This window comes from Peromyscus maniculatus, chromosome 19 (assembly GCF_049852395.1).
Source record: "Peromyscus maniculatus bairdii isolate BWxNUB_F1_BW_parent chromosome 19, HU_Pman_BW_mat_3.1, whole genome shotgun sequence".
Lineage (NCBI taxonomy): Eukaryota > Metazoa > Chordata > Mammalia > Rodentia > Cricetidae > Peromyscus > Peromyscus maniculatus.
The window spans coordinates 4,746,124-4,762,105 of NC_134870.1; the positions used below are offsets into that span (position 1 = coordinate 4,746,124).

Genomic DNA, 15,982 nt, shown 5'->3' on the forward strand with positions numbered 1-15,982 from the left:
TGTATTATTTTTTTATTACTCAGATATCTAGACATGACCATTTAATAATACATAACCAAAAGAAGCAGAGCTTTCGCTGGTGATCTCAAAACATTCTGTAAACCTCCTGTTTTCCTTGCTGGTGGTATAGAGGTAGTGATCTGTGGGATGTGTGCGTGTATATGTGTATCATGTATACATGTGAGCATTTTAAACGTAACAAAATCACGTTTCATATACAGAACTGTCCTGCAATTTTGAGTGTACAAGTTTGTTATTCTGAGCCATTTGATTAAATTTAACCACAGGAAACTCTTCCAAGTCCTAATGAAGCAGCAATTACATCTAAAAAGGGAGCCAAGCCAAAAAACATCCTTTTCCAATATCTCTCTTTCAAACATCAGACTGCAATATAAGCTCTATGGTTTTCATTTCACGTTAGTCCCAGCTCTCTGAGCTGCTGGAAACATGTTAAACACAAGACAGGGAGTGGTCCAGCAGTGAGTCTGTGATGGGAAAGGCTGCTACCGGACACACACACACACACACACACACACACACACACACACACACACACACACACACACACACACAGGTAAAGAAAGCTGCAAACATTTCTTCTTTAAAAAAAAAAGAAAATTTGAATTAGAAATAGCATCACTATGTCTGAAGTGCAGGATAATGTGTTTAAAATCGTATTTTGGGTCGAGATAAAGATTCTGAGAAACAGACTTTTGGAGACATCACCATCTACTTTGGAAATGAAGGCTCTCTTTTGCCCCTAGCAAACCTGCACTTAGTTTTTCTTTCTTGGGAGATGCATGTTATTTACGAATTCACCATGCAGACAAATCAAACCATTTGGATGATTAAAGAAATGAGGGTTCCAGCACACAGCCTGGACTCAGGGTGCAGCGTGCAGTCTTTGCCGGGTTTCAGTCTCACATTTCCGCCGTGACAGGGCATTTCAGCACAGTAATCTAACGGCCTGGGACGTCGGTGGCAGAGAAATAATGTCAAAAGCAATTCTTCACATTTGGATCCCACCACATCATGTGCAAATAGTGAACTTAAACAGGGAAATGCAATTTGCTCCTTCCAAAGTATCCATTTTTATCTCTTATGAAGAGATGAAGCCACATCCATTTCTAACGCCTCAAGGTAAAGAGGGTGGCATGTATCATAAGTGCAGAGAATGTCTGAAGGATTTAGAAGCAATCTTTTCATAATGTATCTTTGGGTGAGGAAGTGGAGTTATGAGTTACTCAAAATTCATAAAGATTATTAAGTTTCCATCCTCGTAGAAGAGGTGCACAGCGGTATCTCAGCATCGCACCGCCAGTGCTCAGCCCCCAACTACCAAGAGTCTGCTTTTGGTCCAAGACGTCCATCCATTATGTGGCATTATCGCTTTGCAGAATAAAATAAAGGTTCCGTTGCCTTCAAAACCAAACAACAACACCACCACCGAAACAAATTGCTTTCACAGGCACCAGCCTACGGCTGCTGGGCGCACTGGATTCCTGCTCACCGCTCTATCAGCATTCCTTCATGGAAGTGCTTGTAACAGGTAAGTAAGTTCCCATTTCAGCAACTTGCCTGGAGATTATCAACTTGTGTGTTTGTGCCTGCTGGGCTATTTGAATGATTACCCCAGCCCCCAAAGCCCTCAGCAAGGACTCGTTTTGGACCCAAGGCAGTGACCCCACACAGTGAGGAAGCCTCCTGAACAACACTCAGCGCTCCAGCCTGATGAATTTCCACCCACCAGCTCATCTAAACGCAGCCTATGGGCTTCATGGTTTTCCTTCTTTCCCTTCACTTAAGTCTATGGGAAGTTATGAAACATATTTCTCTAGTCCTCCCAGGAGCAAGGCCAGGTTCACAATTTGACCTCTGGAACACAGCAGTCCTGCAAAGCCAGACAGCCTGATAGAGCTGAGCCTTCGTGCTCTCTGCCTGGCCTGTACAAACCACAGCACAGAGCATGGAGCAATGTGACTTATGGGAAATGACAAGCGATGGATCAGTAGGGGGAAAATAATGGGATTTAATCACGTGAAAGTACCACAGGCACAGAGTTCCCTTGCAGCAAGCTGTCCAGCACAGGTGACAGCAGGTTTTGAGAAAGCTAACCACCTACAGACACTAATGGAACTCTTTAATCAGATTAGGTGCCAGGATGCTGGGAACGCCCAGAGATTCTGTGTCCCTTCAAGTCTCTGTCTCCTCCGAATGATTTTAAGCAAACACATAAAAACATCTACAACTTACAGAGATGTCTTCGATGTGTGAGAAGCCATACAAGGGACAGTTCAGGCTCATGTGGAAGACTGTCACAGACTAATTAAGGACATGGCTACTCAGAGAGGAAGGCTGACCCTACAGTCTTATTTACACACTTTCCAGCCGGAGGGCTGGGAAGTGGCCCCAATGGGGTGTTTCTATCTGAGACCCAAGGGCACCTGCACTAAGGAAGCCAATGTAAATGCGTCCCCTCACTCGGTGACAGGAGAGGAGACACAGCACTTCAATTACCTGGATATGAAGCACACACACCAGCCCCCTTTCACCTGACATCACGAGGCACAGCTACCTCTCATCGACTGCATCTTATTCTTTTTTGCACTTTCCTGTGCATTCATTAGGAAGGCCGTCAGAGGCAAAAAAACAATGCGCTCTTTAGACAGAAGGTAGCAATTCAGAAACTGCAAAACTTCAACTTTCAAAAACAGCCCCAGTGACCTCTCGCCGTTCTCTGGCCACTCCACAGCAAGCAGGAGGCAACCCCTGTGATGAGCCGATTCTGGCAAAGTTCTCTCTTCACAGATGATGCACAGCTTAAGCTATAATGAGTTTTTGGGTTACAAATGCTGAACACATTAATATTCCTTGATGATAATTATCACAGTATAAGCACCTTTCCCAATGTGAGTAGCATAAAGCAACTGAAGCAGCATTTTTACTACATTTGAAACAAGCTGGAAAATGGGATTTTCTACTCTTGTAACCTGAGGTCAACATACATCAAGCATTGCATATTAAACACGCCTATATATGGAGCCAATCTCCTGGTCTTTCCCTTTGCTTCATGTATACATAAAGCCATCTCCTTTATCCAGTATTTCTTATGAAACTCTTCATTTGGGCATCCATGTGATGTACATAATTGCAAAACAAAACGTATTTCCTCTCCATCATCAGGATTCTTCTGTTTCTGCTCACTGAGATCAGGAGGGCATGTTCACCAGATGATGTGTGTATCTGTGCAGTCTGAATGAATTCTGTGGCCACTGGCTGCATATTAAACAGGAGGAAAAGTAGAGCTGAACAAATGGGCTCGGAGAAGAACCTAACCCACACTGCGTACAAAGTGGAGCCAAGCCCTGCCTTCATCTTTACACGTTCGAAGCTGGCAATAAGACAGAGCTAAAGGCTCTATGTGAATTCCAGCCTCCCACCACCAGGAGGGCAGCAAGGACCTCAGCATCACAAAAGACGCTTACAAACTAAAGTGCATTCCAAATTAAAAGAGCAATTAATACCTGGATAATAAGCATCAAGTATTACCTGAAGGTGCTCTACAGCACACTGCATTTGTGTACAACAGTAACTTACATTTCATTCTTTGACACAGCCCACCCAAAACAGTGGCTGGCCAGGCTCCCACAGTGTGATTGGCTAATCAGGACTAAATGGATTATCAGTTGATTTTCTCTCACTTTTCCTGCTTTTGTTCCTTTTATTAAGTGAAAAAGGAGGAGATACTGATGAAGTTTGGAAGGCTTACAATAATCACAATAGAGTTCTCTTCCTTTTCAATAGGCCATAGTGCCATTTTTACACTCATTGTTAATCTCCACAGCACTCGAGATTTTACCATGACAAAAACGAAAGTCAGTTTCAACTCTTAATCAGAGGACTGTGAATGGATTTAGATCTTGTGGGTGTAGGTCTGTAGAATCACTGGTATCATGTTAGCCTACACCTCATTTAGAAAACACACCACGCTACAACTCCTTCAGGTTCTCGAATATCATTTTTACTTATGTGCTGCACAAAGTCTTAAAACCCCATTTGAATAGATGCTGAGGTTATGAGCGAACCTGCACTAAACCTCTAACAGTGCTATCAGCGTATTAAATACCGTAATGTGAGAGCTGTGGAAGCGTGATATACAGCGCCTTCCCTTCCCTTTCCTTAACGCTGGCGCTCATTCTGAACACTCTGCAAGCCCATTCATCAGAAGAACGGATGCATTTTAAAAAGTCCTCATTTACCAGCAGATAAATGTGCTTAGAGAGTATTTTTTAGTGTAGAAATGACTAAAAACCTATTTGGTTTTACTGTGAAAAATTTGCTTTACTGTGGCTAGGAAAAAGAAAACTGCAAGGCATTTAAAAGGCCTTTCTGAAATACTGTGTAAGGGTTAATGCTTTGGAATATAAGGGAGTGGGCTAGAGCTTTGATTCATCAGAATATAAACACACCAAAACAAGACAACAGATTACCATGTCCATCAAATCTAGAAATAATATCCCAAATCCAAGCATATAATGAGATTGCCCATCCAGAATGTTGATTTTTGACTGTGAAATTTTTAATTAAAACTTTTAATTAAAATGATCTCACAAATAAAAAAAATCACACAGTGAAATTAAACACACAGTGTCTGTACATCTTAATGTTGACTATCACACTATTGGAGGGTGACTTCGTTTGTAGATATAATCAGTGACTTTCTCAACAAGTTAAAACATTTCTAGCTAAAATTATACCTTGAAAATTTAACATTTACTCTTTGATGGTGGCTAGAAAGTAGGATTCCCCCACAAAGATAGCTCTCTTCTTAAAAATATATACCATAATGTAATTTAAAGCAAACTCTCTTTCTCCTGGAGATCTGTGGAGTGAGCTTTCACAGAGTAAACACCATGACAATGATTATCTGTTCTCTAGCCCTCAGTGGAGACACTCACTTTTGAAAATGTCTTGTGGTGACTTACTAAATTCAAGCCATTTCAATTAGTATTACTGCACATTAAAAATTAATTGCATTACTGAGTGGATTAAGGTTTAAATTTCAATTCTACAGTATGTGCCCTAGAAATGACAGCTAAAAATCAATGCTCTTTGGCCCACAATCGGAAGTGTGTATGGTAGAATAGCATGGGACTGGCGTCATGGCCAGGCAGTTTGAAAAGACTTGATGGTTCCATTGGAGGTATGTCAGTTCTCAGTCTACATTGTTACCTTGAACGCTGCACAGTCTCAGAGGAAAAAAAAAAAACCCGCTACACTAAGACATACCAGCTGCACCAAGAATTGGGAAAAACAGTCACAGGTATCATGTTTATGACACCAAAGAGGTTCACAGCCACCCAAATTTCTATAGAACTGCCAGAGGCTAAACTTTCACAGTGCTCTTCAGTGAGCACATAAGACCTCTCACTTCAACCCACATTGGTTTGTTATTAGTTTGTATAGTACAGGTGGGGTCAGAAAAGAAGGGAAATCCATTTACAGCATTAACTACAAAAGGGGACCTGTACCACAGACAGGCACTGTACACAGCAGACCTGGGACCTGTACCAAAAATACAGCAGACCTGGGACCTGTACCACAGACAGGCACCACACACAGCAGACCTGGGACCTGTACCACAGACAGGCACTGCACACAGCAGACCTGGGACCTGTACCAAAGATACAGCAGACCTGGGACCTGTACCACAGACAGGCACTGCACACAGCAGACCTGGGGACCGGTACCACAGACAGACACTGTACACAGCAGACCTGGGACCTGTACCAAAGATACAGCAGACCTGGGACCGGTACCACAGACAGGCACTGCACACAGCAGACCTGGGACCGGTACCACAGACAGGCACCACACACAGCAAACAGGGGCAGGAATAAATAAGGAATGTGCTAAGGCTCTGGGGTCTTATCTGGAGAAAACACGGAACATTAATGAAATGGAAATAAGATAATGCAGAAGAAAGAGAAAGGGAAAAGACAACATAGAGGAAAGACAGGGATCCAAGGCAGAGTTGTGTTCAGCAGAAGGCTGGGGTAATAATCACTTTGTTTTAAGGAGTATTGTGGAAAAAATGGTCATGAAATAGTGGTGTTGAACCAGTTATGCCATCTAGATGCCATCTGTAAATTATTAAAGGGTTTTTGGGGAGAGACACATCAGGATGGTCACTGCCATCCATTCACTATGGACCGATGACATCTGCATACAAAGGCAATGTGTGTCCATTCTTTCTCAGCATTTACTCTCTTAAGAAGTTGAAGGGAAACATCACAAATGAACTCAACAAAGTCAAGTATTATCCATAAAGAACCACAGAGCCACCCCAGACTATCTGGCCTTGGAATTGAATGGTGATTGGTATGATCCTCAGAGAAGAGAAATGATGTTTTCCTTGTTCTTCAAGCTCTCCTCCACAGTACATTAGTGGCCAACAGCAAGTTCTACAGCGAGGGAGTCAAGAAGACGGGATGTAATAACAACAATAAAAAGAATAATCTGGTGCAAATGGACCCCAAGGTGTAGTAGGGTTCCCTGTGTGACAATCACCCTTCACTGCAATTTACTGATGTGGCTTCATTACAATACAGCATAGAGGGGTAACACACAGAGCACCAGAGGTACTTCTCGGCACCACCAGGCACAAGCCACCCCAGCAGCCTCTGCTCCTGGGACTAAGTCAGATCTCTTCAAAGTGAATGGACTTGAAAAAAACCAAAACAAATCGAAAAACAAAACACTGAATGGAGGTGTGGCCGGTATATAGCATGGTACTGGGTCTTGGAGAAAGAGAATAAAAGATTAGCAGGGGAAACGTGTTTCCTTAGTGAAATATTACAGGGATAGCAAATTAGTCTGAATTAAACATCCATCGGAGGCATAACAACGCGTGGCTTGGTTAAAGAAGGGAGGGGAGAAGGAGCACAGCATTTCTTGATTGGGAAGCACAAACAGGTTCACCGAGTCCTATTTTACCCTCCGGGAGACGAAGAGAAACAGTGGTTTGAGGTGAACAGTCACACCGCAAATTCAAGCGCGGATTGTTTAAAAGGGAGAAGGACTGATTTTCTAATTCTCGCCTGCTGTAGCTGGAGGTCTGACTTCTCGGTCAGGGCTCGCAGGACGCTGAAGCAATGTGTGAAGAGGGAAGGAAGGAGATTCTCCTCACCAAGGATCACTGATTATGTCATTGGTTAATTCTTGCTCTATGCTCCTCATTAGCATGACTCTCAAGTTTCTGGTATCATATCCGAAATATTAAGACATAATAACGACGAAGGTGCAGATAATTGGATATTAACCAGAACATACTTGACTGGCCAGGAGGTAGAGCCCTGCTTAAACTAATCCTGAAACATATTAATCACCAATTAATGAAAGGGTTTCAAATTCATTTTCTATTATAGAACACCTCTGAGTACCTAAGCTTTTTCTAACAAATGAGTTGGAATAACAGGGTAGAAAGAGGAGATACAGCCGTCTGATGATGCCTTGAACTAATACTTTACAGTCCATTGTCAGAGGCTTGTGAAAACTGCCAAGTCTGGGGCAACAGGGAGGGGCATGTTCCGAAGTCCAGAGGCCCCGTGTAAATTCCAAATGTACACATCTCTTTCAATGGCAGAGTCACAGCTAAATATTTCATCAGAAGGCTGTCATAATATTATTTAAGTCTTCCAGCCCAGATAGGTCTGCAGTCCTCCATTTGAACCTCAGATGTACACTCCAACCACCAGAGCATCTAACGGGAACTCAGAGAAATGCACCAAAGATGGCCCTGCACACAGCCAAACCGGGGCAGGAATTAAGAAGCGATGTGGTAGGGAACCGGGCCTGGGTCTAGAGGGAATGTGAGCACCTGTGACACGTCAATCACGTGACACGAAGAAAGAGAAGAGACAGGGCACACAGACACCATTCTGTCCAGGCCACGGCTGGGGTACTGCCTCTGACCTTCCTTGGTGACTTTTATCAGCTCCCTTCTAAAGTTTCTAGGAACATTCAAATTAGAGAAATAGCTACAGAAATGCCTTTTGATATTCAGAGAATGCAAAGAGGCCTAAGAGATTATCTGTGTTTAGAGATTCTAATGTTTTTTCATTCTTAAAAGGTAGTTCTCTCCAATGCTGAGAAGGAACATTTGCCTACAAGAGAAAACGGTGTGTGTGCCACAGCCAAGCCACTGTAGTGACGCTGTGTGTCTGTGCTTCCCGCCTTTGTGGACTGAATTTGATGGAAACAGCGAGAGAACTTGTTTTCACAGAGATTTTTTTCCTCCCAATTCTGTTGTTTGTTGATTTTAATTTTAATAACTCTTAAATAAGCACTCAGGGCAGATGAACTGAGATAGGCTGGCAAGTAGGCCCTTTTATCAACAATTTTGCCACAGAAATACACAAACAGTCCAATGGCTCTTCATTAGCAAACAAATCAACAAGTGATATTTTAATGCATGACTTTGTTCCATCTCTGTGGGGACCTTAGTTGAGAGAGTGATGTACAGTACAGAGAAAGGAATCATCAGCCACAATGTCCCTGGGCTCTCTCCATTGAGGACTTTGCAGCCTCTGCTTAAAGAGTGCATTTAATTGACTGATAGACAGTAGCTTCTTTGTTCGCAGAAGACAGCCAAGTAATGGCAGCTTGAAAATCGTAGCATCTACAGGGTCTCCTGAGACCAGTAACAGGGGGATATGTGTCAGGAATAAATAAATAATCTAATTATTAAGCCACTTCCTGTCAAGTTAACTCCAATTTGTTGGCTTTTGAAGGCAACAAAACGAGGCATTTTTCCTCATTATGCTTCTCTTTTTATACCAGTGGTAATCACAGGCGGATTAAAGGGTGCCTGATTGGTTTTTTTGTCAAGGATCTGAGAAGCAGCCAACAGTACAGAAAAACAGAGTTGGGGTTAGAAGAAATTTCATGCTTGTCTCCTTTCCAGCTCCCGAACAGCCCACACGGCTGCCCCATACGGTGCAACCAGCTGTACAGCAAATGTGTGCCCCTCCAACTGAGGCCTACCGGGCCACGGGCGCCATCCTGAGAGCTGTGAGATACCTTGCAATCTTGGCAGGTAGCTACTGCTGTCATAGGCATAATTCTAAAGGTGACCTACGAAACCCCGTCAGCTCTCCAAATGCAACAATATGAGCAGCTGAAGTTCGACACCCACTCTCCATATTGGCTCTCCTCTCCTTTGTTTACTGCTATTAACAGCCCTGCACCTAAGAAATAACCTATAGAAATGGGTCACCAGAGACCTTTTCTCTGGCTGGGTGAGATCGGATCCTGTGGAAATAGGTCAGGATGCATATGTGTGGAATGCATATGAGTGTGTGTGTGTGGGGGGGGGGGTATTCTATTGTGTGGGTGTGCTTGCATTCAGCTGTGTGGAGGGACCTCTTTTTATTTATTAGTGGTGAGTTTCCATGCCCTCCATTCAGAAATCATCTGCAAACTTCATGTGCACAGACCGCTGGAGTCAAGGGCAAGGGTAAAATGAGGCACAGAAGCACAGCCGTGTGACACTACCATACCCTCTGTAGAACCCAGGAGGCCAGGCGGGCAGTCATTCTGCCTGTGAGCTAGGCTCTTCGATAGTCCTGTAGGGTAGCATGTCCTAAAAGGTGACAGAAACTGAACTGTATGTCTGTCTACAGGCTCAGTCAAACCCTCCTTCTTACTGAAACCTAACCTAATGGATGTCTAGGAGGCTTTCTGTGGGGCTAGTAAGTCAGAAACTACACTAACTGCTAAGACATTTTACTCTTGTAAGCCAAGGCCACTAATGCACATAAGGAAAAACGTCATGATCTGTCTTTTAAAGGCACCAAGCAGGAGCTATACACAAAGACCATCATCTTCAGTCTCCGAAAAACCGAGGCTGCAGACCACTTGGTGAGCTCCGGAAGACCCTGCCTTATTCCAAAATGTCCTTTTCTTTTCACTGACCGTCCTTTTAGGAAGGCTGGTGAGAGACAAGGCTTGGGAAGTTCCCACAGCCCTTTGCTCTTGGCCAACAGTGTAGCTACATTGAATTTATGCTAGTGGATGTCCTTTCTGAATACATCTTGAATTTTTGTTAAATTGCGCAGATAATTAAAGCCTCTTCATATTTACAGCCCGCTTCATTGGTATCATGAATTCTGTTTTCAGTTACTGTCTGCAAATTCCCTCTCTGAACAATTTCAAACTAAGCAATAACACTTCATTTTACATAAGTTTTATCTGATGTCCCCACACAGAGCTGCCAGCTGTACAGCAAATGTGTGGTTCTCAAACTGGGGCCTACCAGGCCACGGACTCCATCCTGAGATCTATACGGCACCTTGCTGTCATTGGCAAGCTCTCCCAGCTATCACTGTGGCCGTAGCTCAACACTGCACACAACTTAAAATTATCTGATTATTAGAATTTGTGGCCCACACTCCATTTTATCCTTTATTTAATCTATCCCCAGATCACACATTTGTTTAAATGTTTTGGCTGGTTTACAGATCATGCAGCCATCTGCACAGTAGGTGTGACACCATTTTTTTTAGACAAAAGTTAACGTTACAAACAAAGATAAAGTCATCTGAAATGCTCCGGTGTTTGTTATTCTGCCTAGCTCGCTTGGACCAACTCTAAGAAATAAATAGAATTATCTGTGTAAATCGATGAACATCTATGAAAAACAACACCCAGCAGAACGCTGAGCTTGCTCCATTACCTACGTTAATATCGTGACAGCTGAGGAGAGATGACCTGGCTCACTTCTCATCTCTCCTGTACAGATGGCTATTAAAGAGAAAGTACCCCTTTTGTATGGCCCATGCAGAAACCCTTTATGGGCTTTTCAAATAAGCCAGCATTGCCCACATGAGGGGAGCTTTCTCTTACCATTAAACGGCCCAGATTTCATCTTTTTTAATCCAGCTCTTGACAAAATATGCCAGCATTTCCTCATCTGCAACATCAAATGCCTGATTTCCTAATTCCCTGAACTTTTAGGTAGCCAAATGAAGATTTTTTTTTTACAAGAAACAATTCAATAGTCTCCTTTAGAATGAATTTAAATCATGGCTCTAAAGGATATCAATGATTTTATATTCCTTACGATACGGTATGGGTGGTCTCTCCCTCACACGTGCACACTCGCATACCACATATATTCACACCTATAAACATCAGGACAAATTCCTTTTCATTCCTTATTTTTCCACTGCCAATGCAAGCAGAGAGTTGAAAGTCAAAGACTCTATGCAGAGGTCAAGATGTTTGGTTATTCCCTCCAAGTCAAGGAAAATCTAAAGACTCTATGCAGAGGTCAAGATGTTTGGTTATTCCCTCCAAGTCAAGGAAAACCTAAAGCTACTTTAGTCCCTAACCTGCTAGGTTTTGTCTATTTCAAAGCAAGAACTCGCCAGTTGAAATGCTTCAGAGATGTCACAGAACACTACGCCAGATGTTAATGACTAGTCAGAAAGCAAGCCATCTAGTGAAGGAAAGAGAGGCAAGGAACGCCCTTTGTCACCTTGGACATCAGAACCATTGTAAGACATATGACTGTCACTGGCTATGGCTAAAATTTCACTGATTCTTCTAAACTGAGAGATACATAGCATGTGTTCCATGCTATATGGCGTACAAATATTCCTGCATGCACAGTACAAGTGTTGAGTCTCTTCATAATCTTAAAAATAATTATCCAATAGACAGTGAGCATTAGAAATCTGCATAAAAAGTCAATGACTTTGCATTGCTCTTTTCAGACTGTTTATGATGCTGAATTCCACTTCTGCTTTTCTAAGCTGTAAATATATTTTCTTCCCTAAAATGCTAGCTAGCATCACCCTTGATGTGTCAAGGATACTCGCTATTACGTCTTTCCCATATATTTTTTTTTTCACAAAATGGGGTATTCCTTACATGTAATCATTACAATACAATCTTATAAAATATGAAAAGAAAAATGAAACAAAACAAAATATATATCTAAGTAGATCTTTCAAAGTAATTCATAGGTAATGATCTGTAGCCATTCCCTTGATAATCTATCCACGAACTCTGAAAGGGAGGGCTGGACATGGCCACAACCATACCCTGACTATCCTTTCAAGTTCACGACTGCAGCCGTCCATTCCAAGGATAATGGTCTTTCTCCCCTTTGGTCATTTCTTTGTCCAGCTGACTGGCCCTTCATGGTGAGCAGACTGCTGGTTGCCCATCACCAGCCACTTACAATTTGCTCACTGTGTTTCAGGAGACAGTTGTTTGTAGCTGTTTGGAACACATTCATCTCTTTAGGGATTTATGTGCTCGCTGCAATGCCAACCTCCATAGTGAACGAAATTTCTTTCTAACTAAAATAGATAATTAGAGGCTGGTAATTATTGGTCAAGAATTATCAGAGTGAAAAAATTAAGCTCCTCATAAACAGCTCTTGGCAATGCCATCTCTTTATACCATCCCATGCCTAGCAGCCCTTTATTCCAAGCACTTGCAGATTTACTCTACTACAGTTGAGCCTCGTAATTTTATATGAGGCAATCCCTTCACTTGGTTAAATACATTTAGATTTCCCGGTTCCATCTCTGTGTTGTTAATATGTACCAAATAATAGTACCCAGCAACCTCACAGAGGAAAATAACAATAAATCTTTACTACTCGATAGAAAGAGAAGGGTGGATATACATTAAAAGTCATGATGCATAATGGCTTCTTTTGGGATTCTAAATGTATGGTCAAAAATGAACAAAGACTATGTGAAAAGAACAAAGGAAGACAAAAAAATTCTCATGGACACAGACATTAACCCTTCCCCTAGGAAAGTTGTTTAAACATTTTGTAGTTCTCTCCTATCCCAACCCTTCCCTCACTCTTTGATTATGTGTTTGTAAAGAAGAAAAGAAAAAATATCTCTAAGTAATTCTATATATATATACACACATATATATATATGTATGTATATATGTATATATATCATATTAGCAAAACTGTGGCAAAAATGTGTTGAACAGGAAAGATTTTATTTTTTCCTTAATAGGCACATGCCAAGTCCCTGGTACATTTTATTAAGTAATTACTCCTGTAATTGAGGTCACATGTCCACACCTACCTGCAAACAGCACTTAAGGACACCTCCATTGTTTACATGGTAGAAACATCAATGGATTTCCTTTCGCAAATGTCCCCATTAACAGCATGAAGCCAGCACATCCAGAAAGAGATGCTTGGACATTGCTTAAAAAAAACATACATACTCCCCAGAAAAATGCAAAGGGCTTGGCTATAGAGGGACTTTCAAGTCACAGTTCATTGGGGCATCTGCAGACCTTGTTTTCTCTCAGATGACACGGTTCTTCCTCTAGACTGATTATAAAATGAAATCTGCAAAAACACTATCCACCTTCTTAACCAAGTAAGAGGCTTTCAGATAGTCCCTAATCCCTCTTCCCCCCCACCAAATGTCCAGTTCAGATTATTTTTTTTATTAGATAAAAAATTCACACAGATACACAGTCTAAAAATACCTAGCCTCCATGGAGGTATTTTAGCCAACAAAATAATGCTGCCTGCCTCATTTGAAAGACTAAGCGTCACAGTGGGGTTTTAAAGGGGGCATCTTAGCCTTGCGACCCCCTCCTGTTCCACATTCTCTCTCTGGATATTAACAAGGAGAATGATGTTCAAGAACTTGGGTGCCCGGTGAACAGACAGAGCAGTTAAGAGGGTGCTATTCATTTGTTTTGGCCTTGAGTGCAAGCGAATCTTGTATTTTATTATTGAAAAATAGCCTGAATATTAAATAATCAGACCCTCCATGAAAAGGAACGGGATTTGCTTCTCTGATAGAAGGTGAATTGTTAAATGCTCTGATCCCAAGGGGAGGTGAGTGTCATATTAACCCACTATTACAGGGAGGGTAAGACTTGGAAAAGCACCAATGATGCGAGGAACCTAAGACAAATACAAAGGGAAGGCTGCAGAGCAACTGAAAACAGGAGCAAGCCAGCCAGGGCAGGCTGACGGCACAGACGCACGATGTGAGACCGGACAGCCGAAAAGACCCTCCATACTCTGCTCAGTCCAGACCCCACCTGTAGAAAAATCCTGAACGCTGTGCTCGGGATTTGCCCTACCAGCTCGACCTAGTGCTCATCTGCACGGTGGATAAACTGGAAACCCCGAAACTACTTTACATGGAAGGGGTTTGGGAGGAGCAGGACCCACTATGAATTCTATGGCTAGGAAACATGAAGGTCAAGGCTATCAAAACCCGTATCATGAGCAGAGTCAGTGACTCCGACCACCAAGCAACAGAAGAGACATAGGGACGGTTAAATATGGGCAGCTGTCATCTGGCAGGAATCATTCTTTTTTTCCCCCTACCCCTTTCTCTTGAAAAGAAAAAAAAAAGCAATTTTGGAAGTTCACATGGAGTATTTTTTTTCAGGATTCTGAACAGGAGGCAATTTTCAAGAAACATTCTGTGAATCCCTTCCATGCTGTGAATATCTTCGCAGGCTTAAGGAGACCTTTTAATACTATTCTGCCATGGTGAAGAATATATTATTTTAATGCATAAGAAATCACTAATAATCTTCATACTTAAATATGGAAAACAAAGATAAAATGATCAATACATCAACTGTCATGTATATGTTCCAGTTTCCAGTTAATAACTTAGTTTTTTCAATCAGTAACCATCATCTATAAAGTCTTATCATTTGGAAATTCTGAAAATAAGCTAAGGCTATTGAAAAAACAATTAATCAATTTTCCAATGTGCTTCTGAATTTATCTTCTCCAGTTTAGACAAAAACACTGCAAGTTCTACTATGGTCATGTTTCCTGACCTGGGATGAGAGTTGGAGTACCCTAAAACGGACATTCTTAGAGCGCTGTTCCTTGGCTGTATAATACAAACTGGTGCCCCTAGAAACAAATTCCATGTCTAAAATGTTGAATTTTCCTTCCCATCATACAAATTTTCTTATTAGTTGAATGTAAGGTTAATTGGACTTCAAAATATTATATCATACTTATTCATGTATTTATAAAACACCACAAAGTAAGTATAAAATAATAAAAAAAACCCTCATGATATAAAAATACAAAGGAGTAACAAAAATAGTACAAAGTAATAGCAATTGTCATTTTCTAGTAGCAAAAGATGTGCTTGATAAAGTTTAATTGGCTGGTAAAACCCTTAGCGTTATTACTGAGCGCTTATCAAATTAAAAAACAGGCACCAACCCCCGAGGAATCAATGGATAATGGGACAATACGAGTAAGTGAAAAAATCGCCGTTTCAGTTCTAGCCCATCTAATAAACGCAATACCCTAAAATCATTGGCCTGGAGTAACTTCCGAGATCTTTTCCCTAACCACTTTTATAAAGATCTATGGAAAATTTGGTGGGGAATAAAAAATGATTACTGAATTCTTTACGTGGTCTTTATGATCATGATGATTTCCAGGCTGTTGAAACCATACTTATAAAACTATTTTATGGCAATTTAAATTATTTATGTTTCCCCATCACAAAAACTCACCACTTTGGATTTTGATACAAAGATGCTTAAGCAACACACAGCAGTGCCATTATCATAATAACTTCTGAAATTAAAACCTGCCTAAAACTCTATGGAAAGCTAACATCCAGTTCATTAACCATTCCTGTTAGTTTTCAATAATGCAAGAATGATTAGAAGTTTAATTTGTTAATCACCTGTGCTCTGACTGGCAGAACATAGATAATCCTCTGCAGAAGTCTAAACTAGCCCTCGCAGAAAATAAAACATGCTAATGCCTTACCAGTTCTAATAAGAGGAATAAAAAAAAAATCAATCATGCCTAGGTAAGCCATCGATGGCGGGACAATTAATTCATCTTTAACGCTTTTAATTACAAAGGAGCTGATGTACATGCATACAAGAAAACAGATCAGCAATAAGGGGCCGAGTATCACTT

At 41.5% G+C, this 15,982-nt stretch overlaps 1 protein-coding gene and 1 long non-coding RNA gene across 4 annotated transcripts in view; both read right to left on the reverse strand.

The window, feature by feature from the left end:
* LOC143269521 (uncharacterized) overlaps window positions 1–15,974 on the reverse strand; it is a 20,530-nt gene extending 4,556 nt beyond the window's left edge. The window contains exons 1-2 of the long non-coding RNA XR_013045976.1: window positions 11,371–15,974; window positions 1–11,312 (exon numbers count right to left, since the gene is read on the reverse strand). The exon at window positions 1–11,312 is cut by the window's left edge and continues 4,556 nt beyond it. This is a non-coding gene — a long non-coding RNA (uncharacterized LOC143269521). The remainder of the gene's footprint in view (window positions 11,313–11,370) is intronic.
* Znf521 (zinc finger protein 521) overlaps window positions 1–15,982 on the reverse strand; it is a 309,484-nt gene that overhangs the window by 116,184 nt on the left and 177,318 nt on the right. The window lies entirely within an intron of this gene.